This window comes from Cervus canadensis, chromosome 13, assembly GCF_019320065.1.
Source record: "Cervus canadensis isolate Bull #8, Minnesota chromosome 13, ASM1932006v1, whole genome shotgun sequence".
Taxonomy (NCBI): domain Eukaryota; kingdom Metazoa; phylum Chordata; class Mammalia; order Artiodactyla; family Cervidae; genus Cervus; species Cervus canadensis.
Window position 1 is genome coordinate 66269093 of NC_057398.1, and position 26884 is coordinate 66295976.

Sequence of the window (26884 nt, forward strand, 5' to 3'; positions counted from 1 at the left end):
TTTCTGGGCTGGCAAAACGATTTAGTCATCTCTTCTCCCGATACCCCAGTTACAGCGGTAGTCTTTTTGGACAGTGGTGCCACAGGTTTTGTTACTACCGACAGTTCTGCTCCTGTATCCACCATGAAGTCAATGTTTTGGTCCCCCACTTTTATGGTTACCATGGGCTCTCAGGGACCTGATATCTCTGAGCCCTGGCAGCCCTAGTTAATTTCCAGGTCAGCAAGCCCCACAACTGCGGGAGCTTCCTCTTCCTTCCTTGCCTTAGGGCATTCATTCTTCCAGTGGCCAAAAGCTCGGCGCCAGGCACACTGGTTTGGCTGTAACGGGCCCAGGGCCTCCCTTGGGACTGGCTGAAGGACTGTCCTGTCCCTGGGGCAGATGAGGTTTTCTGGAGGGCCCGAGTTAGACTTTCCTAGAGCAGCAGCTTGCACTGTAAGTCTCTTGTCTGTTCTCTTTCGTTCCCTCCAGCTCTCTGGCAGGGCGCAGTCTCTGCTTAATTCCAACGTCTCCCTCCCCCTCTTGTCAGTACTCACCGGGAGAGGCGGGTATAGCTTGGGCGGTTCGGGTGGAGCCGGATCCTGGAAGTGTTGGCCAGAGGCTTCTGTCACCGGGATCGGAGCCTGCCCAAAGGCGGCTCTACGAACTCCGGGAAAGCTGGCGGAGGAGTAGCGGCTGTTGCAGAAACTTCACCTGGCCCTGGATCGGGCATTAAGGAGGCCTCCGGTCCTGGTGAAGCACTGGGAGGCAGGCGTGTCATTATCCAGCATGGGGGAGGGGTCAGGTCATCCCCGTCCAAATCCTGTAGAATTTCCTTTTTTATCATCAGTCAATTTTTGTGCCATTAATATTTTTCCCTTTCCCTTCTGGATACAGAACCTTGTCCAAGTAGGAGGGTCTCAAGCTAACCCTAGCCATGAGTCAATAGATGGATATTGATCCAGGTGTCCTGGCTCTCCTGTGACTACTGTGTAGATTGCTTCCACTATTTTTAAGTTCATGGTGTTCTCTGGTGGCCATCCTGCTCCCATAGGGGTCCATTCGACCTCACAGAGTATGTGGAGGCAGTTAGGCTTCATCTTCACCCCATAGTCTCCTCCTAATCCCTTCTTTAAAATTTTCACTCCAATACAGTTGCCTTAGATTCACTTCCCCCCATCTTGCTTACCTTCTCAGACCTTCTTCTACTTTTCCTTTTCGTTCTGTCTACGAAGTTCTCAGTACCCTATGTACTTCTGATATTTCCACTCAGTGACACTTAAATTGCCATTCTGCCTCCTTCCTAATTGGGGTGAGAAGAGCCTTACCTGCCATATCCCAGAGGGAGAAGGGGGATCAGCGTGTCTTCACCTGCTGGTCAGCACAGCTGAACCAGAACATCACATGGTCCGAGACTGTTTCTCCCTTAAAGTCCATTCTGCCTTGGTGGGCTTGATCAGGTGCGGATGAAAACACAGATGGGTTAAATATCTCATGTCCCAGGCCATCTCCGGAAAAGCCAATTCATACTCACTTCTGTTTCCCCCTCCTTCTAGCCTAACAATTCCGGGGGGGGGGGGGGGTCAAGAATTTCACAGCAGACGGGACACCTCCTGGGGGAGGGCAGAATACGAGCATACTAGGACCAGTTTCTTATCCTAAAAATCCCCTGGCGATCGCTTGGTAATAATTTTCCCTGAGACGGCGTGGACACACCTCCTAAATGTCCTTCACAAATTTCCTTCCTAAACCCTAGCACGCTCCTCGACCTGCATACCAAGCAATCGCCGCCTGCCTATTCCAGGCTCCTGTGGGTCCCCGCTCCTTCTAGTCCCTCCCAGGGGGGTGATCAGGCCCCCTCTTCCACCCTGCCGGGTGGGCTCCTCCTCACCTGAGCGCTCAGTTCCCTGCTGCGGTCCACTACCTGCCAAAGCGAAGAAACTGGGCTTTGAAAGGCTGAATTCTTCCAGAGGGGCGAGGCGCCTTCCCCCCTCTAGGAGATTCAAGCCACAAAGCCTCGGGGTGGCCTCAAATGAGACCTGTCTCCTCAAAGTGAGGAGCTTCCCGGCCCATGCACCAAATGTTATAGCCACGCTTTCCGGGAAACAGACTCACTCAGAAGGACAATGCAGATAGTGGAGTGCAGTTTATTACGCCGGCGGGCCCAAGGCAGAGTCCCCCTTAGCCAAGGACCCTGTCCAGCATTTGTGAAAATCTTTTATACCCCATGTGTACGTGTCAAAACCCACCACCTACCCCATGTGTACGTGTCCAAACAGTCAATAATCAATAAGCCTGCGGTTACATTCCAAATAGTTAATAACTGATAAGCCTGTGCTTACATTCTGATAGATAGTGTCCGGAGGCAGGGGTGATTAGTGTCTGTTCTTCAAGATTCCCCTGCCCAGAGGGGGGCTTATCCTTCCATTGTCATTCCCACAGGTGCTAAGCACAGAGTTCAGAGTCCACTGGAGAGGTGGCCGCGCACGATCAGCACAGACAGGCCTGAGATGGAGTCCAGGCCCTATGAATTCCTTCTTCAGTAGCATTACTTATAATAATATCAAACTATACACAACCCAAAGGTCTATAACAGTAGAAATGGTAACACTGTGACTTCCCTGGTGGTCCAGTGGCCATGACTCCAAGCTCCCAATGCAGGGGGCGCTGGTTCAATCCTTGGTCAGGGAACTCGACCCTGCACAATGCAAGTAAAGAATCTGCATGCTGCAATGCAGATGGAAGATCCCATGTGCTGCAACTAAGACTCAGCATGGCCAAGTAAATAATTTTTTGAGAGAAAGGGTGACACTGAAATTCTGCACTGCAAGGAAAGTAGAATGAGCTACAACTAGGTGCCTTGGCATGGATGGATCTCAGAAATATGATGCAAAGTGAAATAAATCAGACCTAACAAAGTACCTGTTTATAAAGTTCAAGAATAGACAAAGCCAAGGTGTTTTTCTCCAACTTTATTGAGGTATAATTGGCAAATAAATTATATATGAAGTGTATGATGCAATGACTGGCATATGTATACATTGTGGAATGATTATCACAATCAGGTCAGCTTACAAATCTATCACCTCACCTCCCAGAGTTACCGTGTATGTGTGTGTGTGTGTGGTAAGAATGCTAAAGACCTACTCTTTTAGCAAGTTTCTTCTTTATGGTGTGTTAGATAGATAACTGGTGGGAAGCTGCTTTACCGCACAGGGGGCTCAGCTTGGTGCTCTGTGCTGACCTTGAAAGGTGGGATAAGAGGGTGGGAGGGAGGCTCAAGGCAGAGGGGATGTATGTCTGCATACAGCTGATTCACTTTGTTGTATAGCAGAAACTAACACAATTTTGTAAAGCAACGGTTCCTGCTACCCCCCCCCCCCAAAAAAAAAAAGCACTCTGACTCCCACCAGGGCACTCCCTCTCTTTCTCCCTCTTAGATCGCTCACTCTGGGGGAAGCAGGCTGCTGTGCTGTGAGCATCCTTTGGGAGAGGTTTACTGGTGAGAAACGGAAGCCTCCAGCCCACAGTCATGGGAGAACTGAGGCCGAGTCGTTGCTGTTCAGTTGCCCAGTCATGTCCGACTGTTTGCAACTGCATGAACTGCAGCACTCCAGGCTTTCCTGTCCTTCACTATCTTCCGGTGCATGCTCAGTCGCTCCAGTCATGTCCGACCCTTTGCAACCCCATGGACTGTGGCCAGGCTCCTCTTTCCATGGGATTCTTCGGGCAAGAATACTGGAGTGGCTTGCCATTTCCTCCTCCAGGAGCTCTTCTTGACCCAGGGATTGAACCTGTGTTTCCTGCATCACAGGCAGATTCTTTACCCACTGAAATACCTGGGAAGCCCTCACTATCTTCTGGAGTTTGCTCAAACTCATGTCCATTGAGTCGGTGATGCCATCCAACCATCTCATCCTCTGTTGTCCCCTTCTCCTCCTGCCTTCAATCTTTCCCAGACTCAGAGTCTTTTCCAATGGGCCAGCTCTTCACATCAGGTGGCCAAAGTACTGGAGCTTCAACTTCAGCATCAGTCCTTCCAATGAATATTAAGAATTGATTTCCTTTAGGATTGGCTGGTTTGATCTCCTTGCAGTCCAAGGGACTCTCAAGAGTCTTCTCCAACACCACAGTTTGAAAGCGTCAATCCTGAGACCTGTCCACCTTCACAAGAATCAGCTTGAAGTAGATTCTTTAGCCCCAGTGAAACCTTGAGATGAATGCAACCCTGATCCAATTTGACAACGACCTCTGGACAGACTCTGAGCCAGAATCACCCAGTTAAGCCACTGCTGACTTTCAGACACCCCTGAACTGTGCAAAATAATAATTGTTTGTTATTTTAAACAGCTTAATTTCAGGATGTTTTGCTACACACCAGTACAAAAACAGTGGAGACTGATTTTCAAGCACAGACTTGTCATAGTGGTAGCCCTAACTTAACATCCAATCCAGCGGTTCTCTGTGGCCCTATTATTAAATATTTCTTCTGATAGTCTTATTTCCCCGAAGACTTAAGCTTTTCACAGGAATGGATATTGCAGAACTTTTTTGATTAGCATGGTGCCAAAAGCACAGCAAGCCCTTCATAAATACCTGCTGAATTCATTTTTTTAACTCCACTTAACCACTTTTTAATAGAGCACTATTGCACATGTTCACCTTGATGCAGTTAGAAAATTACTCAAGGTGCTATGAACGGAGTAAAAAGAATAACACACACACAAAGAAAATATTTCTCTCTGAAGAACTGATTCTAAACAACATCCAAATAATTTGGCACAAGGGACATTTTCATTCAGTAAGACCTCTGACAAGGATCTCTGTAACTTTGATTTCTTTCTCTTGTAGTCAAAGTTGGCAGGGAAACATGTAAGGAGAGGAGAACCATGAGCATAAAATAAAAAGACATGGATGAGAGAATTTGACAATTTATATGAAATATGAATATGATGTTGAATTACAGAAATGTAAAAAGAAGTATCTAGAGCAAAAGATCTGGAGAATCTCAAATATCTCACTTAAAGTATCCTAATAAGGTTAAAAGAATAGTAAACAAAATGAATACTTTTCTGTTGAGACCCACTAGTTAAGCACCTTTCCAGAGAGACTATATTCAAAGCTATGTTTATTTACTTCTATGAAAATTGCTTAAAAATAAGCAATATGCTCTTAAAACTGGGCCACTAAGTAAAAACTCTTAACATTTACAAAACAATGATTTATTAAAATACTTCATTTTTCTATAACACGTACCTGATTTTTCTGTCAGTCACTGTAGGTTTGATATATCAGCAGTAGATTTTGCAGATGAATTCTGCCTTGGGGTGGCTAAGTGTAGGCATCTCTTTAATAATTTTAATCCCTAGGTGATGTTTCCACAAATGAACACAATGATTATATTTTACATTCTATTTATGACATTGCATGCTTCAGATGATCAGATCTCAATCTTCTGAGTCTTATTATGCCAGAAAGAAAGAAGATGCTCGGAAAACCTGATAGGAGGATTTTGCAAGGATACAGGAAATAACTTGAAGGGAATCCCACAGACCAAATGTGGACCATAATGAATTGTAAGTCATGGAAAAAATTAAAATCCAGGAGTGAGAGCTGATAATAGATAAGTAGATACACGAGTGAAGCAATGAGTACCAACTGGTAAAGAAGGAGAGGGTGCCATGGGATTAATGCTACCAATTCACAATTTTGGGAAAGGTGAGTTTAGGCAAGAAATGTCAATGGGTGCTAAGTTTAGGAGGAAACTTTGGATGAGAAGCACTATTTTACACAAAGTATCCTTTCACACATTGCTTCTTAAATATGCATGGAATTCTAGAAGGGTGGAATGGAAGGGAGGGAGGGAGACTCAGGAGGAAGGGGATATATGTACACATACAACTGATCCATACAACTGTGATCCATACAATCACAAACGTGATTTAGCTGTATGAATCACATACAATGGACTAATGTTTTACAGCAGAAACTAACACAACATTGTAAAGCAATTATACTACAATAAAAACATGCAAGGAAAATATAGTAAAAATATGGTAGAGAAATTATAACTTGCCTTGATCAGGTGATCACTGAGGAATGCTTTCTTATCTCTCCTTGCTATTCTTTGGAACTCTACATTCAAATTGGTATATCTTTTCTTTTCTTCTTTGCCTTTCCCTTTGCTTCTTTTCTCAGCTATTTGTAAGGCCTCCTCAGACAACCATTTTGCTTTTTTGCATTTCTTTTTCTTGGGGATGGTCTTGAAAAGGAAGAAAGCCTTCCTCAGTGATCAATGCAAAGAAATAGAGGAAAACAATAGAATGGGAAAGACTAGAGATCTCTTCAAGAAAATTAGAGATACCAAGGGAACATTTCATGCAAAGATGGACACAACAAAGGACAGAAATGGTATGGACCTAACAGAAGCAGAAGATATTAAGAACAGGTGGCAAGAATACACAGAAGAACTATACAAAAAAGATCTTCATGACCCAGATAACGATGATGGTGTGATCACTCACCTAGAGCCAGACATCCTAGAATGCAAAGTCAAGTGGATCTTAGGAAGCATCGCTACGAGCAAAGCTAGTGGAGGTGATGGAAGTCCAGTTGAGCTATTTCAAATCCTAAAAGATGATGCTGTGAAAGGGCTACACTCAATATGCCAGCGAATCTGGATAACTCAGCAGTGGCCACAAGACTGGAAAAGGTCAGTTTCATTTCAATCCCAAAGAAAGGCAACACCAAGGAATGTTCAAAGTACTGCACAATTGCACGCATCTCACACGCTAGCAAAGTAATGCTCAAAATTCTCCAAGCCAGGCTTCAACAGTATGTGAACTGTGAACTTCCAGATGTTCAAGCTAGATTTAGAACAGGCAGAGGAAACAGAGATCAAACTGCCAACATCCGTTGGATCATTGAAAAAGCAAGAGAGTTCCAGAAAAACATCTACTTCTGCTTTATTGACTACGCCAAAACCTTTGACTGTGTGGATCACAGAAAACTGTGGAAAATTCTTAAAGAGATGGGAATAGCAGGCCACCTTACTTGCCTCCTGAGAAATCTGTATGCAGGTCAGGAAGCAACAGTTAGAACTGGACATGGAAGAAGAGACTGGTTCCAAATTGGGTAAGGAGTATGTCAAGGTTGTATATTGTCATTCTGCTTATTTAATAGGATGCTTAAATAACATCCTGCTTATTTAACATCATGTGAAATGCCAGGCTGGAAGATGCACACACTGGAATAGAGATTTCTGGGAGAAATAATCAACAACCTCAGATATGCAGATGACACCGCTCTTATGGCAGAAAGCAAAGAAGAACTAAAAAGCTTCTTGACAAAAGTGAAAGAGGAGAGTAAAAAACTTGGCTTAAAACTCAACATTCAGAAATCTAAGATCATAGCATCTGGTCCCATCACTTCACAGAGAATAGACGGGGAAACAATGGAAACAGTGAGAGACTTCTTTTTGGGGCTCTAAAATCACTGCAGATGGTGACTGCAGCCATGAAATTAAAAGATGCTTGCTCCTTGGAAGAAAAGTTATGACAAATCTAGACAGCATATTAAAAAGCTGAGGCATTACTTGGCCGACAAAGGTCCGTCTAGTCAAAGCTATGGTTTTTCCAGTAGTCATGTATGGATGTAAGAGTTGGACCATAAATAAATTTGAGTGCTGAAGAATAGATGCTTCTGAACTGCGGTGTTGGAGAAGACTCTTGAGAGTCCCTTGAACTGCAAGGAGATACAACCAGTCCATCCTAAAGGAAATCAGTCTTGAACATTCATTGGAAGGACTAATGTTGAAGCTGAAACTCCAATACTTTGGCCACCTGATGTGAAGAACTGACTCACTGGAAAAGACCCTGATGCTAGGAAAGATTGAAGGTGGGAGGAGAAGGGGATGACAGAGGATGAAATGGTTGGATGGCATCACCGACTCAATGGACATGAGTTTGAGCAAGCTCCAGGAGTTGGTGATGGACAGGGAGACTTGGTGTGCTGCAGTCCATGGGGCTGCAAAGAGTTGGACATGACTGAACAATTGAATTGAACTGAACTGACCAGGTGATCAAAAGTATCACTGCCAAAAGGGACAAGTGGACATGATATGCCTCAGAAAGTGGCACCTTGAAAGGGCCTCAGCATCACTTAGCAGGACTCCTGAGAGGATGACTACCTGAACATGGTCACGAGGAAAAACTTGACAAACCCCAAATGAGGCTCATTCTATTCAAAAGAAGGACATATATCCTTCAAATAGGTCATTGTCACAAAGGGCTGGAGAACTCTTCTGGATTGAAGAAGATGAAAGAGTCATGACAAGTAAACTGATATCTGGTAACATATTGCAACAATATTAAATTTATTTACATTGACACCTGTATTGGGATTATGTAAGAAAAGATTCACCTTCTTAATCAATACACAGTAAGTAATAGAACAATGAGGCATACAACTTACTCTCAAATGGCAGGAAAGCTCTGTGTGGGGGAGAGGGTGAAAGAGCAAATGTTAAAGCATTTAAGTGTTAACAATATTAAAGTATATCAAGATTATGTACATTTGGGTAGAGGATCTTTGGGTTTTCTTAGTACTTTTCTTACACATTTCCTATTAAACTTGAAATGACTTCCAGGTAAAACCTTTAAGATAGTTTCTACCTGGGCTTCCCTAGTGACTCAAATGGTTAAGAATCTGCCTGCAATGTGGGAGAACTGGGTTTGATCCCTGGGTTGGGAAGATCCCCTGGAGAAGGGAACAGCAACCCACTCTAATATTCTTGCCTGGAGAACTCAATGGACAAAAGAGCCTAGTGGGTTACAGTCCATGGGGTCACAAAGAGTCGGACACAATGGAGCAACAGACATTTTCTATAAATTTGAAATGACTTCCAGATAAAAAATTTAAAAGAACAAGTCTTTATTTAAAGTCAAATTATGTAACTTTCAATAGGTGGAGTGTATGGTATATGAATTGTATCTTAAGGAGGCTATCATTAAATGTCAGTGATAAAATCTAGCTGATGGACATAAAAGGTGTTTACTGTAAAGTTGGAAATTTCCTGGTGGTCCAGTGGTTAAGAGTCCATGCTTCCAATGGATAGTTCCTGGTCAGGGAACTAAGATCCTACATGCCTCATGCTGCAGCCCAAAATTGGGCTTCCCAGGAGGTCAAGAATCCACCTGCCAATTTAGGAGACATAAGAGACTCGGGTTTGATCCCTGGGTGGGGAAGATCCCCTGGAGGAAGGAAATCGCAACTCACTCCAGTATTCTTGCCTGGGAAATCCCATGGATAGAGAAGACTGATGGGCTACAGTCCATAGGGTCGCAAAGAGTCAGACATGACTGAAGCAACTTAGCACGCGTGTATTGTAAAATTATTTCAAATTTGCTTGAAATAATTTGAAAACTTTTAAAATAAAATGATCTTAATAAAAAATTGAAATATATGGAGAGGGGATTAATGTAGGGAAAAATTAAACATTTAAAAATGCATACTTTCAGTATGTTAGTTTTTCTAAGCACCATGTACAACTGGTATTAATATAACCTAAGTCCTGGACCACACCAGCATTCATATATGATTTCAGCAAAAATAATTTTGGTATGTGCATCCTCTTTGTTTTACACGCTCTAGGATTATTTCAATACTGTACACAAATTTGAGGTTCACAAGCTTCAAAGATGGACATGAATTTGAGTATTTTGGTATTACATGCAGCTTTTGATCCTTAATAATAGTACTTAATGAAAAGCTATCTAGAACTTTCTCCATACAGTGCAGACACCTTACTTGACATTTTTTCTTTAAGAACTCTTTGCAAGCTCACAAAAAGATTGTGGCCACAACTAGCCCTCTCTGTTCTCCTGACTATATTTTATCATACACATAAATTAGATCTGGGCATTGAGGCATTTGTAAGTACCAGAAACAAACAACACTCTATTGCAAACTCTCCAAGCCATCAGCGTCTGTAACACTGACATCCTGAAATGGAGCCCAGAGTCAAGGACTGAGACAGACAACCCCCTTCGTAGTGGGAGAAAACAGCAAAGTTACACGGCGAAGGATGTAGATATAATGGGAGCCCAAGAGTACCAGTCAGTAAGGCTGTCTGTCTGGTACATGAAAAAGTGAAGGTGAAAGTGTTAGTTGCTCCATCGTGTCTGACTCTTTGTGACCCCATGGACTGTAGCCTGCCAGGCCCCTCTGTCCATGGTATACTCCAGGCAAGAATACTGGAGTGGGTAGCCATTCCCTTCTCCAGGGGATCTTCCTGACCCAGGGATTGAACTCAGGTCTCCTGCATTGCAGGCAGATTCTTCCCCATGTGAGTCACCAGGAAGCCTGTCTGGAACACGCACCAACACAAATCACTCCTCAGCCTCTCCTCGTTTCTCATTCTGATTCTTTACCATTCCCTTCAATTCTGTGAGCTCTCCATACCCGCCAAGCTTCTCCTCTGTCTTCAGTTAATTAAAATTGATTTGGGTTGCTTACTATCAAAGAATGCTAGTGGAAACTTTCTTGAAGTTCAATATAAATATGCTTATATATATGCTGTTGTATTCTTTTATTTCCTTAGATTTCCAAAAACAAGGGTAAGAAATGTATTATTTTCAGAACTGAGTGCTCTGTGTGTTGGGTGTTTTTTCACTTATAAATTCAAAATTGATTTTCACACACTTCAGGTTTATATAGAATCAGCAGTTCAACAGTAAATTTAATGAGCGTCTGACATATTCACGATAATGGTACCTAACACTCTTATTTTCCCACCATCATTTTTATTATTTACCTTTAAAACTAATAAAAGCATAAAGTTATCTCCCTCATTTGTTCAGTTGCTCGTGATCTGCCTCCTCCATAAGATGTGAGCCTGGTGAGAAGAGGGGCATTGTCTCTTTCGTTCATCTCATTCTCAGCACCTAGGACAGTGTCAGCACATGGGAGTCTTAGTAAATTATCCATTCAATTGCCTAAACTCACTGGGTAGATTCAGCATACAGTTTTTTTAATTTATTTACTTATTCTGTACACTGGTTGCAGCAATTTTGTTTATTTATTTTTAGTTGTGAGGCTTATGGGATCTTGGTTCTCTGATCAGGGATCAAACCCAGGTCATATGCAGTGAAAGTGCAGAGTCCTAACCACGGAACCACCAGGGAATTTCCAACATACAATTTTTAAAACTGTGGCTTTTAAGCAAATTTACCAACTATTATTGATACAATTTAAACATTTTCATTTTTAACTCAACTGTAAGAGTTAGAAAACTTTATTCTTGCTACCACATAGTGTTCGGGGATGAAAAGAAGCATCTTCATTGTAGTTATCATAATTACTAATGGATTGTGGGCTCTAAACCCCACAAAAGTTAAGGAGGTAAGCCGATTAAGAATGGATATGAAGAGAAGCACAAAATAGGTAATGAGGTTATACAACTTTATTCATAGGGCAAAAGAAAAAAAAAAGCAGAAATGAAAACTCTAAAGTTGAGTATATTTGCTTTACCAAGATGTTGGTTTTGGTTTTTCCAATGACAGCCTTGTGATAAAACTAAAAGATAAAATGAGGTTAAGACATCTGTGATAGATTACAAAATGGCTACAAATTCTCTTACCTATGTGCAAATCCCTAAGCACTGTGACTTTGTAGCTGTTCCTACTAAGAAAGATGGTCTACATCTGCATATTTTGAACCTGGGTTCAGTTGTGCAATTTGTTTTAGCCTGAGGAGCCTGGTGGGCTACAGTCCAAGGGGTTGCAAAGAGTTGGACATGACTGAACATGCACAAGCTATGCAGTGAGATATCAACATACTTGATGTAAGTAGATCTAAGAGAAATGTGAGTGGATTAGGAGTTTTCCTATCTTGCTTTGTTAGAACCTAAAGACCACCATGCATGTGATAGCCTCCTGGACAATAGCACATTGCAGATTGCAGGGAGCACAGAGATAGGTTGAATCAGCTGAGCCCCACCCTCACCAAGGGAGTTTCTGGAGAACTTTAAATAGGACTTTACCCAATCCAACAATGGCCAGTCATGTGAGTGATACCTTTGTAAACCATTCAGCCTTGACCAAGCCAGCCCAGACCAAGAGAACTATCCAAACAACTCACAGAATCATGAGAAATAATAAATGCTTAATGTTTTAACCATTATGTTTTGCTGTGGTTTGTTAGACAATAAAGCTACTATTCCTCTGAAATAGTAGTTCTTAACAATAAGAAGGCTAAAAACATCACCAGTACTAAGGCAGTGAAAAATCTTAAAACTTGAAATTAGAAATAAAACAACTGGAACTATTACTATTACTATAGTAATAAAGTGGAGTTTATAAGATGACTCTTTTAGTTTTAAATTCTAAGGCTTCAGTTTCTTTAAGGAACTAATCAAAGTATCCCTTTTAAAAAATGGTTAATTACATTTTTTGTGAAAATAAATGTTGCACAGAAAGACTGATATTATTGATAAATTTGCTAAGCTGATCACTGGCATCTATTTTAAACTGATACTGTTTAGTGTTAACAGGCTGGATTTGTTTTCTCAAATAACCAAGAAATCAGATTCTTCTCTTGGAAATAGTTTTAAAAGAGTGGTGTGATTAGGCAGAGGACTAACTTTTTTCTATTTTCCTGCCCTATTTGGCACAGCAAAAGATAAATTTAAAGTAATTTTCCAATATTTCAGTACAGAATATTAGTGTGACCATGTAAAATGTAAGCTGATACAATCCACTAATAATACTTTGTGGACTTTTTAGTCAGAGAACATCTTTCTCTCATTTGTAGCTCAGAAGATTTTATCATATGCTCTCTTATTGTAGCCTACGAGACCTCAGATAAGCTCCTATTTCCCAATTGATAACTTTATGAATTCTGATGACTTTCATCTGAGAAAGGCAATAAAGAAATGTACCAGGATGTTCAAGTTAAAGTTTTGACTGAGAGAGATGATACAACAGCTGTGACATCCCAAAACCCAATCACCACCTGCAAAATGTGTAAAAGCTGTACTAAGAAATTTTTCCTGGAGCCCTGAACTGCCTCGTCCAGTAAAAGAATATTAAGTGCCCTGCAGAGAGAAGTTCCATGTTGGGAATGATCACGTGTAGAGAAAGTTGGTTGCCATGTGGGACTGGGGGTGAGGATGAGGGGTAGCAGAGGTGGAGGGTATAGGGAAGGTGCTATTTCCCCTACCTCAAGCACAGAGAAGGGGTTTCTCTGGACTCTGGGGAGGATTAGAATGTTCCTTGTTGTTGCGGTTGTTGAGTTGAAAGAAACAAACAGAAAATACCGAGTTAAGTTTTATTTGGGGAGAAAGGGAGACTATAGCCCGGGAGACCGCATTTCAGATAGTCCTGAGAAACTGTTCCAGGAGGCAAGGGGAGGAGCTAGGATATATAGAAGTTTTGCAACAAAGGGCAGGTAGTCTGAATGTCAAAAGATGACTGTTAATTAAAGAAAACCAGACATCTCATATTAATAATTTTAGTACTTTTCTATATATGAGAAGATGCATATGGACTCATTGAAGATTCTTTTGAAACGTGCCTCAGCTTTCTGGGGCCAGTAGCTTGTATTTTCACATCTTGAGTTTCCTCAAGGATCACCATAGGGAGTGGCTGCTAGATGGCAGAAATTCTTTTCAGCCCTGAGCTTCCGCAGGGCTTACCAGCTCATGTTGGAGGGCCGTGATCCTTGATGACTGTGACATCCTTTGTTTACTGATGTGGCAGGAAATATTCCATTTCTCACAGGTCTTAGAGAACTCACACTGCCTCTCACCCTGGGAGCAAACATAGATGGTGCCTGAGCCACAGCCATATAGGCAGTCCCTCTGGACAAGATGTGGCCTTGAGGAAGGGGGAGCTGGTGTGACCTCAGGAAACAATAACCTGGAGGTGAGCTCCTAGGTGTTCCTAGGAGCAGAGGAAGGCTACCAGGAACCAAGGCAGGCAATGCCCAGGCCACTAGGTGAACCACGGAGGAGTCATTCAGCACTAAGCTCCGCGGGCCTGCATGACACAGTCATGACAACCGAGGTCTGCTTCACACCCATGCCAGGTCCCAGCGTCAGTTCCCCAAGTTACCCATTCTTACAGGAATTGCCTGGGTCCTTACCGTTCTTCTCTGAGCTCCAGCCTTGGAGGAGGAATCAGCATTGGAAGAGGAGAGGACTAAGAAGAGGAAATTAAAAAAACAGAATAGCTGCAGACTACTGCACCCCTTCCCCCACTGGGTGCTCCCAAGCAGGAAAGGGGTTGGGAATGTGACACGAAGCCAAGTGGAGTTTTGATGCACTGTGCATTTTAATATCTGAATTAAGATGGTTTATGACTTAAATCACTATAGCCTCATAACGTAAGAGGGAGCAGAAAACAGAAGGGCTTGCTGAAAATTTTACCTGGAGAAAAGTGAAAAAAGTACACAAGAAAAACTGCAATTTGACAACAAGTCCAGCCTGTTGAATGTACTGGTTATGCTAAGAATGTTTGGTTTATAGGTGCTGTTGTAAATATATTTTGTAGAAATTTAGATGTGAGGAGCTTCTAGCAGACTGTAGGTAAGTACAGTCTTTCTCCTTATTCAACACTTACTATGGGCTTTCAGTTCAGTTGCTCAGTCATGTCCGACTCTTTGCAACCCCATGGACTGCAGCACACCGGGCCTCCCGGTCCATCACCAACTCCCGGAGCTTATTCAAACTCATGTCCATCAAGTCGGTGATGCCATCCAACCATCTCATCCTCTGTCATCCCCTTCTCCTCCTGCCTTGAATCTTTCCCAGCATCAGGGTCTTTTCCAATGAGTCAGTTCTTTGCATCAGGTGGCCAAAGCATTGGAGTTTCAGCTTCAGCATCAGTCCTTCCAATGAATATTCAGGACTGATTTCCTTTAGGATGGACTTGGGTCCTCCCAAATTCATATGAAGTCCTTCACTCCAATTCCTAAGAATGTAAGTGGAATTGGAGACAGAGATTTTAAAAGGCCGTTAAGTTAAAATGAGGTCATTTGAATGGGTATTAACCCAATATGACTGGTGTAAATCCATGGCTGATTCATGTCAATGTATGACAAAAACCACTACAATATTGTAAAGTAATTAGCCTCCAACTAATAAAAATAAATGAAAAAAAAAAGAGGCTATCAGGACACAGACAGCATACACAGAGGGAAAACCACGTGAAGACACAGGGAAAATACAGCCATATACAAGCCAAGGAGAAAGGATACAGCAGAAACCAATCTTGCTGACACCTTGATCTTTAACTTCTAGCCTCCAAAACTGTGAAAATAAACTTGTTCTTTAGCCCCAGGAAACTAATACAATACTACACAGACAGGGAGAGAAGAGGAATTTAGTGGCTGAATGCAATGGTTCTAGTATTCATCACTGCTGTAACAATATTTAAGGCTTTCTGGAGCTTTCATCAACTTTTCATCACCACTCTGATTTTTTGAGCGGGAATCATTTATATTAATCAATCAGGTGTAGATACAGGGTGGGGCTTCTTGGGAGTCAAAATCAATACATCTTCCCAGGCCAGATGGGAAATTTCAGTCCTGCCTGCTTTCAGAGGAATTAGGTTTGATATCATACAAAATCAGGATTGTATTTTAAATTAACAGTCTATTTTCTTCTTGTTTCTAGTGCCTTGGCAAACGGTTCAAAACAGTTTGTGGATTGGAAGCAAGTTCAACCATTGCGGAAAACATTAAAGGATGTGACTTGTCTATGTGGAGAAAGGGTTTTTAAATGCAGTTGGACATGTTATACAGCTATTGTTAAAAGAATAGCTCACTGAAACTAAAATCATTGTTTTATAGGCATTAGCCAACATTTAATGGACTGTCTTTAATAAACTCATTTACCAGGCCAGTTAACTCATTAACGTAGGAATGCTTTTTTCCATTGAATTATTCAGGAAATTCTACCAGAAATTTCACTAATTGCATACTATAGATATTGAAGTTCTCATAGAGGTTATAAAGTCATTTGTAAAAATCTACCGTAAAATATTTTAAGCTAATCCATTTTTTTTTCATTATGGTTTCTTATAGGATATTGAATATAGTTCCCTGTGCTGTACAGTAGGACCTTGTTGTTTGTCTATTTTATATGCAGCACTTTGCATCTGCTAATCCCAAGCTCCCAATCCATCACCCTTCCACCCTTCTTCCCCCTTGGCAGCCTGAAGTCTGTCATCTATATCTGTGAGTCTGTTTCTGTTTCACAGATAGGTTCATTGGTGTTATATTTTAGGTTCCACACAGAAGTGGTATCATATGGTGTTTGTCTTTCTCTTTCTGACTTACTTCACTTAGTATGATAATCTCTAGGTCCATCCCTGTAGCTGCAAATGGAATTATTTCATTCTTTTTTTGTGTGACTGAGTAATACTTCATTGTAAGATATACTAATATATACCACATCTTCTTTATCCACTAACTATTGCGGACATTTAGAATGCTTCCATGTCATGGCTGTTGTAAATAGTGATGTTCTGAAGACAGGGATGTATATATCTTTTTTATTTATAGTTTTGTTTGGATATATGCCCAGGAGTGGGATCATAGAATCATATGGTGACTCCAATTGTAGTTTTTGAGGAAACTCCCTATTGTTTTCCATAGTCATTGAACCAATTTACATTTCCATCAACAATGTAGAAGTGTTCTTTTTTCTCCACACCCCCTCCAGCATTTATTCATAGACTTTTAAATGATGGCCATTCTGACTGGTATGAGGTGGCACCTCATTGAAGTTTTGATTTGCATTTCTCTAATAACTAGCCATGTTGAGCATTTTTTCATGTTAGGTTAATTTTAATTCCACTTCCACAATTTAGTTTAACCAAGGACTTACACAAATACTTAAACAGATCCACAGCTATATATCTTTTTGGGTGGGGGGAAGGGATATATATATTTGTTGGTAACCTTATTGACACTTGCATGCAAAAATGCAAAGCCAGCAAATAGTCAAGTTAAACTCTTAAATTTTCACATAGAATGGCAACTCTTTCAGTCAAAAGGCATCTACTTGGAGATGGAAATAGAAAATCACCATTATTATCCATATTATAATATTCATAGGTATGACTATAATGATCTCAATGTCTGAAAGCCAACCACTTTGTTTATTTTAAAGGATACTGACAACTTGAAAAGTTGTCTATTCTTTTAATTAATTTACAAAAAACCACCATTGTGACATAGGTCAGAATTTGAGTTATTTATAAAGATTTTTCTCCTAAATAGCAAAAAAAAAGAAAAAAAAAGCTTAATTGTACACCTGAATAAGTGCAAAATCTGAGTTAGTACTATCCAAATTAATAAAGTTAATTGTATGTCATACAGAGGTCATGTGGGTTCAAACCTAAATAAAAATTATATATGTAGCATGCTACTAAGGTCATTAGTGGGCCAGAAAGGCAAAGAGTGGTAGGGCTTTAATAAACTTGTTGCATAGATATGCCCAGAAAAACAGAATCTTCATCCTTATTATTCAGAGATTACGGGTCCAGAAAGAAACTCGTCATAGAGACTGGGATATCAAGCAAAGTTGGTTCAAGGACTGGTGATGAAATTTTCTAGCATCACAGTGGGCAAGTATATGTGATTCACTTGTGTGGGTCTCTGTGTATGTCTACACTGTAGAAATTACTTATTCAATTTGCTTTTTACTTTGTATCTGCTCTGGAGAAGGCATTTTCACAGGTGTTACTAGTGAGATAAGTTCCCTCAAGGGGGAGACGGTGGAGGTAAGATATTGGCCCACATATAATGGTAAGATAAGGCAGAATATAATAGTTATAGTAAGAAAGGCACACCCCCTCCAGTGGCATGGATTCCTTTCAGATTTACTGGTGCAAAGGGATGTCTGTCTGCAGGGACTCACATATTGATTAGCGTAGGCTTCACAGTCAAGGCTGTTCCTGTGTGTCCCCAGGATCAGGCTGCCTAGACTGACCTGAAAGGAGACTTAAACTCCCAGCCTTTGCTTCCTCACGGCCCCTCCTCTAAGCTCCTCACAGGCTGGCATTCAGCACAATCGTTGTTCTCAAACTGACCTCCCTGGAGTTCACCAAGGAGTCACAATTCACCCTCCCACCAGATTTTTACATTATGGATAAATTTCTCTTCTTGAAACACTTTTTTTAATATAGATTTTTTTTTTTGATGTGGACCATTCTTAAAGTCTTTATAGAATTTATTACAATATTGCTTCTGTTTTACATTTTGGTTTTTTAGCTGTGAGACATGTGGGATCTTAACTGCCCCACCAGGGATCGAATCCTCACCCCCTGTGTTGAAAGCAGAAGTCGTAATCACTGGACCACCAGGGAAGTCCCTCTTGTTGGAACTTCTTTTTCTCAGATTTTGCAATACTATGCTGTTCATTTTTTTTTTTTTCATGTCTCTCACATACTCACCCCATGCTATAGTGATGGAGCGATAACAGTTTTCATCTACTGAGCACTATGTACATGCCAGGGATCTTATCTTTATAAATATAATAGTATTTAAATACATATACTTATTTTACAAAAATAAACTGTAATATAGAGTAAACATAACTTTATTTATATTTTAACATACATTATGATTTGTTATTGTATATTATTTAAAACGTACAACAATCCATTGAAAGTGCTAATGTTATCCTCACTTTCCTTATGAGGGAATTAATATTTAGAGAGGTTCAATTCCTACCCATGGTCAGGCAAGTGTGTGTTAGAGGTAAGGTTCAAACATGGGCTCTTGATGACTACATCAGGGTCTCAGGACCCGTTTTACTTTAAAAAACTATTAACAATCCCAATGTGTTTGTGTTTCTGTTAGTTATATCATGACAAAGATTTAAAAAGAAAACTTAAGACTATCGATTAATTCATTTAAATATAATAAACCCAGTATGCATTGACTTATTGCTATAAGAAATAACCAATTCCTAAACAAAAAGTGTAGTGAGAAAAGGAGCATGGTGTCATGTTTTTACAAGCCTTCTTAGTGCTGGGTTTAACTGAAGATAGCTGGATTCTCACACCTGCTTCTGCACAGTCTCTTGCTGTATGATGATTTGGGGCTTCCCTGTGGCTCAGTTGGTAAAGAATCCGCCTGCAAGGCGGGAGACCTGCGTTCAATCCCTGGGTTGGGAAGATCCCATGGAGAAGGGAAATGCTACCCACTCCAGTATTCTGGACTGGAGAATTCCACGGACTGTATAGTCCATAGGCTTGCAAAGAGTCAGATATGACTGATTTGGCTGAAGTGTATGAAAAAAAATCCGACCTCACACAGATATGTAGTTAGGCTAGGGGAGTACAGTAAATCCCCTACATAGGAACTTTCAAGCTGTGGACTTTCAAAGATGCAAACCTGCATTCCATCATCGTAAGGCTTGAGTGAAACTGCAGTTTCCCCTTCATCTTCTATTGCTGATGATCCTTCAGCTCTACCATCTCCCATGCCTTCTCCCGCCTCCACTTGTGTTGGAGTGGAGTAACTCTTGTTTGTCCACTCGATGCCAGTTCCTTTATGCTAGATGTTGTAATGGTGTTGTTTAATCACTGAGTTGTGTATGACTCTTTTGTAATCTCCATGGACTGAGCCCATCAGACTCCTCTGTACATGAGATTTCCCAGGCAAGAATACTGGAGTGGGTTACCATTTCCTTCTCCAGGTGATCTTCCTGATCCAGGGATAAAACGTGCGTCTCCTGCATTGATAGGCAGATTCTTTACTATTGAGCCACCAGGGAAGCCCAATGTTGTACTGTGCTATTGTACTTTTCCAGATAAGTACTGTAAGATTAAAAATGCTTCAATTTTTGTGTGCTTTTAAAACGTATTATTTATGTAAAAAGTATTACAAACCTATTACAGTATAGTACTACACAATCACTTGTGTTATCTGGGTACCTAGGCTAACTTTGTTGGCCTTAACGAACAAACTGATTTATGAGCACACTCTTGGAATGGAACTTGTTCATGTGTAGGGGACTTACAGTATTGAAATATCATTTTCAGGTAAATTTTAGCTTTTCTTCTTTAATAAAACATAAGCATTCTGAAAGTGGAGGTTTCTTTAAGGTTAGTTAGAATGTAGAATCTGAAACCTCTTCACTGAACTTCTGCCCTTTTACATTAAAATTCATTGGCCTATTTTGCATTTGAAACAAATCTTTTACCTGGGCAAGAATCTGGACCAAGGCTTCATTCTCACCACTGCCTTTATAATATTATAATAAAAATAAGTGGATTATGAAACTTGGAATAGACATGAATTTACTTGAAAATGGCTAGCAAGTTTCTGAAGCAAACTGATTAGGGGTGATGATAAAACTACAGATGATTTAGGCAAATTTGTGATTTTTATGATTATTAGATCACACTGTGAAGTTGAAATTGTACTGATAGCATTACAAGGCTGATATATACTATTTCCTAGATAACAATGTATTCATTTGGTGTTAAACACAAATAGCTTTTCATTTTTGGCCATTAACCACCTAGCTAACTTTATTGCCATTGATAGTTTCCAGTGTTTCAGATCAAGACTACTGAGTTCTAACTTTATTTTGGGCACATCTTAAAAATGTGACTTTGCCCATCTCTGGCTGCTTTCCATCAAGTCATTTAGCATAGGTGATATTTTCCAGCCATAGTTTCTCTCTCTCTCACAAAATAAACTCCTCTAGACTTACTAATATCACAAAGCAATCAAGGACTAATGTTCTCCTATAGTGGGCCAGATCATCTTGATTTTGTGAGTTTTTAATTTAAATTATATCTGTATATTTATATATGTATCTCATGACTAAGTGTAATGTAGATCAGGACTGAAGCCCACACATTAGTTGAGTCCCACTGCAAGATTTCATATTGGAATCTTTTTCTTTCTCCAATTGCCAAAGCAGTAAAGGATATAAATAGTTTTCAATATGATCTTTTATGTGCTGATTAAAACATAATTATTGCTTGATGAGGTAAAAGCATGCGACCATACCTACAACTTGGTTGGTTCTTCTATGTGTTATTTTTACTCAGGAGGCAGGGGTCTGTCATTTTTATATATTCTCAATGCTTGACAGTTACAAAAAAATGACTAGTTTTTAACTTACTTGCAAAAGTGCATAAAATACAAGATATAGCAGGGAATCCTACCCATTCCAGTAATCTTTCCTGGAGAATTCCATGAACAGAGGAGCCTGGCAGGCTACAGTCCATGGGATCAGACATGATTGAGTGACTAATATATTTATATACATGTGTATATATATATACATATATATAGCTGTTTACCATTAAAAAAATTACAAGTGCTTTCATGTCCTCTCAAACATGTGTACACATCTGTGATCAAGTTCCTCCCTTACCTGTGGGTCAAGGAGGAATACACAAAATTGGCTATTTTCTTCAATTTTTAGTAAAATTCTGAATATGTTTAGGAAATGTCTCATGCTGGCCTTTGTGGAATTCTTTTATTATATTAATAGCTGGAACATCACATTTTCAGACATTTTATAAACCTCTCAGGACTCTCAGATAGAACTGAGTAGAGAGATTTGAACCAAGAATATTGATCCCAGTCGGTCCAGGCCTTCTTTTAAATCTCTGCCCTTTGTAATGTTAACAAGAGCTGTTCAGCTGGTGGTATTGGATTTGAGTCCTTGCCTTCACGACTTAGCTACTTTCTACTTCCCTAAAGTCATCTCTCATCTAAGGTTCTTGAGGAGCCTTTAAAGATGGCAAGCAATGCAGCGTGTTGGGAATTCGCTCATTTGTTCTATGCACAGCTAACTTCATCTTCTTAGAGGCTCAACTCACATCCTACTTCCTCTAGGAAGATGTCCATCATCATCTCTCTCCTCTTCTGTTGGGCATCTTTCACATGCCTGCATCATAGCACAGTCCTTACCCTTCAGAGAGATATGTCTTAACTGTCAGTCTCTCTATATCTTGAGATAGAATTTCTGTTTATTTCTTTATCTCTGGTGTCTGGTGTGGTGTTTGGTCTTGTATAGTCAGTGGTGTGATTGAATGGTGCTAAACTGGTCCCATTGTACCAGGTGAGGGATCTATTAAAAGTCATGGCTTAGCCTTTGTACCTTCAGAGAGTTCAGTGAATCAAAAAGAAGAGGCTATGCATGAGCTGGAGGGAAAAGGAAAGAAGGAAACTGACCAGTATTTTTAATGAACTGAGGGTAAAAGAGTAGCAGACCTAGAGAATACTATCTTCACTAATATTGCTTCAATACTTATGTAGTAAAGACTGTGGGTGAAAAATGTTGGTTACAAGAAGATCAAACCAGTCAATTCTTTTTTTTTTTTTTTTGGATGGTTAATACATTTTATCGACTGCCATGTCTGGAGTTGCATGGACTGTTCCAGAAGTTTCACAGAGTCTGGACCCCACCACCTCAAACCTTCTGGAATTTTCTATCCACCTCCATGTTCTGGGGTCCCCAGGGAATTTTCTTGGCTGTGATCTTTACTGAGAGAAAACCAATTTGAGGGTATACAGCAGAGTCCATGAGAAAGGTCCTGGATATCACAGACCATTAGTGCCTTTACAAATAAAACCCCAAAGAACTGCAACACCATTTGATTGAAACTTGTAAGAAATCTTGCTTCAAGGACAATCTGTTATGCCCCAACTCTTTGGTTGAGAATTACCAGTCTCTGTACCTTTTACTAAGCTTCACTTCCTGTTGTTTGTGTTTTGAAAAGAACAGACCCCCCCCATCGTGATTTCCAAATATGAAACATAGTAACATTAAATGTTATGTTGAAAAGTACATATGCCCCCTGACCCCCAAACCAAGGCTCACTGAGCCCAGCATGTCTGAACCACAGTGAGCATAAATCCTTACTACTGAATCAAATGGTCACTACAAAGCCATGTTGAAGAACTTAAGAAAACTCCAAGAGACCAAGTTGAACCAGCTATGGGTTTATCCAAATTTATACAGGAACTGTACCCAAAAGACTGACTGCAGGAATTGGTGTTAATATAGCAAAGCACCTCTGGCTTTGTTTACAACCTAGACTTAAGTCTTTATCTTGTAGTATGTCTCCTGCAAAGGTTTTCCTATCCCAGGGCTATATGCGCAACACTGCATACACACTTGAGTTCTTACCATCTCACAGCTCATACCCCACATGCAGTGATCCAGGGTTAAGAGAGTTGGATTACAACAGCTCTAGTAAGTGATCACCCACCAGCTAGGAATAAAGGGAAAAAAAAAAGTGTGTGTGGGGGTACTTCTCTAGGGATTCAGTGGTTGAGACTCTGCACTTCCACTGCAGGGGCACAGGTTCGATCCCTGGTTGGGGAACTAAGATCTCCCATGCCAAACTGTGTAGCCAAAAAAAAAAAAAGCCTCAGTGAGCTCTGAATAAAGAACTGCATTTCTACCACGTCCCACCTGGCCCTCAACAGTCCTGTCTACTCAAATTCCTCCAGTTTCCACAGCCTCAAATAGTCATGTTTCAAGGACTTGGCTTGCAGGGCCTGAGGAAGGCACTGCCAGCAGAATGGGAGGGTGGGCCTCTCTCAGGTGATTCTAACTCCCCATTTGTTGCTCTGTTTCTGGGAGGGGAGGAGCTGCAGAGTTAGTAAAGAGGCTGGCTGGTCAAGGGATGACCAGGTGCCAGGCACACTGTCCCAAGGATAAACCCGGCTCTACTGACATCAATATTTTAATCACTGAACCTACCAGAAAATAGATAATCAAATATGACAGACCTCGAAAGAGTAACCAATTTGCTCCTCTGCCATCAGGCCCACAGAGGAAATTTTTCCAGGTCATACATTCGATAAGCATGGGAGCAGGAAGGCTCATAACCTTACTTTCTTTCCCACTCCCACAGGCCACCAACAGAAGTTGAAGTGGGATCTAACTACCCAAGAATGGCCAGGTTCCCACGAATCACATCCTCACCCTACCTCGGCCTCACCTGTGGCTTGGGAAACTCACAGAAAGACAAGTTTCGTACGACCCCAGATTTTTTTCTTCCGGCAGCCACAACTGGTCACATTGCACGTTTCAAGGTTACACGGGAGCCCCACGCTACATGGGGAAGGAGCAGACGAATCTTGCTGGGAATCTTTCTTTACAAGAAAGCCAGAGCAAGTATTCCAGAAGCTGACAATATCCAGGAACGGGCACCCCAGGGCCTCCAGAAAACCCCTCACTCTCGGGCTTTCAGACTCCTCATTGCTGCTGCTGCTGCTGCTAAGTCGCTTCAGTCGTGTCCGACTCTGTGTGACCCCATAGACGGCAGCCCACCAGGCTCCCCTGTCCCTGGGATTCTCCAGGCAAGAACACTGGAGTGGGTTGCCATTTCCTTCTCCAATGCATGAAAGTGAAAAGTGAAAGTGAAGTCGCTCAGTCGTGTCCGACTCTTTGCGACCCCATGGACTGCAGCCTACCAGGCTCCTCCGTCCATGGGATTTCCCAGGCAAGAGTACTGGAGTGCGGTGTCATCACCTTCTCTGAGACTCCTCATTAGGGGCCTGTTTTCTTGAGCATTGAAAGGCCTTTTCTGGACGGGGATGGGGGCAGGGATATGCAGGTCAATGGCTAAGCTGGCCAGGTGGGGAAGAGGAGGGGGAGAGGGCAGTTCCTTCGGACCCCCAACAGAGGTAGAAAATGGGAGGTAAGTGGTTCAAGATGACAGGCAAGGCCATTTTCTTGGCTGGGGGCTGCTCCCCTGCCCTCCATTCACAGATTAAAAACGAGAGCTCATGATGAGGAAGACTAGGCGCAGAATGAGGACGAAAGCCACGTCTCATCCCAGGATAAGCCCTTCTTGGCCCGGTCCTCAAGCATCTTGCGGAAGGCCTCCTGGCCGGCCCTCAGCCGCCATTTGCGCTCCAGCCGGTCACCGCAGCGCGCCCGGAAGAAGGCGTCCAAGTCGAACGTGGTGTGGTTGGCTTCTGGCAAGCCACGGCCGTGGGCTGGACAGCTCAGAGGACAGGTGCGGGGCGCGCCTTGGGGCCAGCGGCTGGAGACTTGGAAGGCCAGACGCCCGGGCCGCGCAGGTCCTCGTCGCTTGGCAGGCCGCGGGCATACTTCGACGCAAGGTGGTACTGCCCGGCACCTTGTGAGCCTGGGAGATGCGCGTGAAGTGCTCGGCAGACTCAGAGCTCCCCGAGTTGTCCGGGTGGGAGAGGAAGCTCTGCTGGTGGTTAGGTCGCCTTGATTTGCTCCAGGCTGGTCGTGGAGAGAATGCAGAGCAGATCATAGAGCGCCATGAGCGAGTACAGGCCATCGCTCTGGGTGTAAGCCCTCGCTTCTAGGCCCAGGCCCGATCTTGGGTTTTGTGGAACCAGCCCCTCACCGGCCTGCCACAACTTCCACGGTAATAGTTGCGACCACCTCAGACCATGCCGGGCTGCCATCGTGAATCAAATCAGTCAATTCTAAAGGGAATCTCCTATACTTTGGCCACCTGATGCGAAGAGCCAACTTATCAGACAAGACCTTGATGCTGGTGAAGATTGAAGGCAGGAAGAGAAGGTGGTGACAGAAGATGAGATGTTTGGATGGCATCATCGACTCAATGGACTTGCCTTTGAGCAAACTCCAGGAGATAGTGAAGGACAGGAAAGCCTGGTGTGCCCTAGCCCATCAGGTTGGAGAGTGGGACACGACTTAGCGACTGATCAACAACAACAAGGATAGATGAATCACATTTTACACCTAAAGGTAAGAATATCTTGAAGGGGGCAAGCGATTTGATTTGATACTGTTTTCTTTCATCAAATGTTCTATTTCAATCCCATTGTATAAATTCTAATTATCAACTACATTGATAGAGATTGAAAAAGGTATCTCCTTAGATTGCTATAAATTTGGAAGGGATTGGGGGTGGAGGAGTAGCTTTATCTGTTCAGTTGTGGTGGGGAAAAATATATGCCATATACTTGAATCCCCCAGCTCATTGAGAGGTTGCTTCTTGAGCTCTTGGAGCCCCAGTGAAGAGCTTGGTGGTCATATTTATAAACTACAGTGAAATCTGGGATTTACTTTGTTTGCTTTTACAATAGCTTGTCAGCTTTTTGAGGAAGTATAAATTTTTAAATATTAATTTCTTGGGAACTAGTATAGTAATTAGCATAATGAAGTGAAGTGAAGTGAAAGTTGATCAGTTATGTCTGACTCTTTGCACCCCATGGACTATCCAGTCCATGGAATTCTCCAGGCCAGAATACTGGAGTGGGTAGCCTTTCCTTTCTCAAAGAAGCACAGTGAAAGTGCCCAGGAAATATTTTTCTTAGAGATTTACCGAGAGCAGCCATAGAGTAGTCCCTTCTCTCCAATGAGTAATGGTAACTTCTTATTTTCCCATCTCATCCCATCATCTAATATCATCTTAAAACACTGGATTTAGATTAGATCCTTCTGGAGGCCTACACTGTTGCATCTTTCTCTCATTCTGGCTGCCTCTGGGTTCTTCACACTTAGAATCTGAGGAAAGCTAGGATAAAGAATGAAAAAGCTTTCAGACAATAATCTTGTCTGTACACTGGCAATGAGAAGGAACTCCTCAACACCAAGTTTAATGTGACAAATACCAAAGAGGAGACTTTATATTTCAAGTCAACCCTGAATATTCATTGGAAGGACTGATGCTGAAGCTGAAGCTCCAGTACTTCGGCCAGCTGATGCAAAGAGCTGACTCATTGGAAAAGACTCTGATGCTGGAGAAGATTGAGGGCAGGAAGAGAAGGGTGTGACAGAGGATGAGATGCATCATGGATGGATTGCATCATGGACTCAATGGACATGAATTTGAGCAAACTCTGGGAGATAGTGAAGGACAGGGAAGCCTGGTGTGCTGCAGTGTATGAGGTCGAAGAGTCAGACATG

General features: G+C 41.9%; 1 pseudogene; it reads right to left on the bottom strand.

The window, feature by feature from the left end:
* Window positions 1-24740: 24740 nt before the first annotated feature.
* LOC122451766 lies at window positions 24741-25413 on the bottom strand (annotated as a pseudogene).
* Between the last annotated feature and the right edge of the window lie 1471 nt (window positions 25414-26884).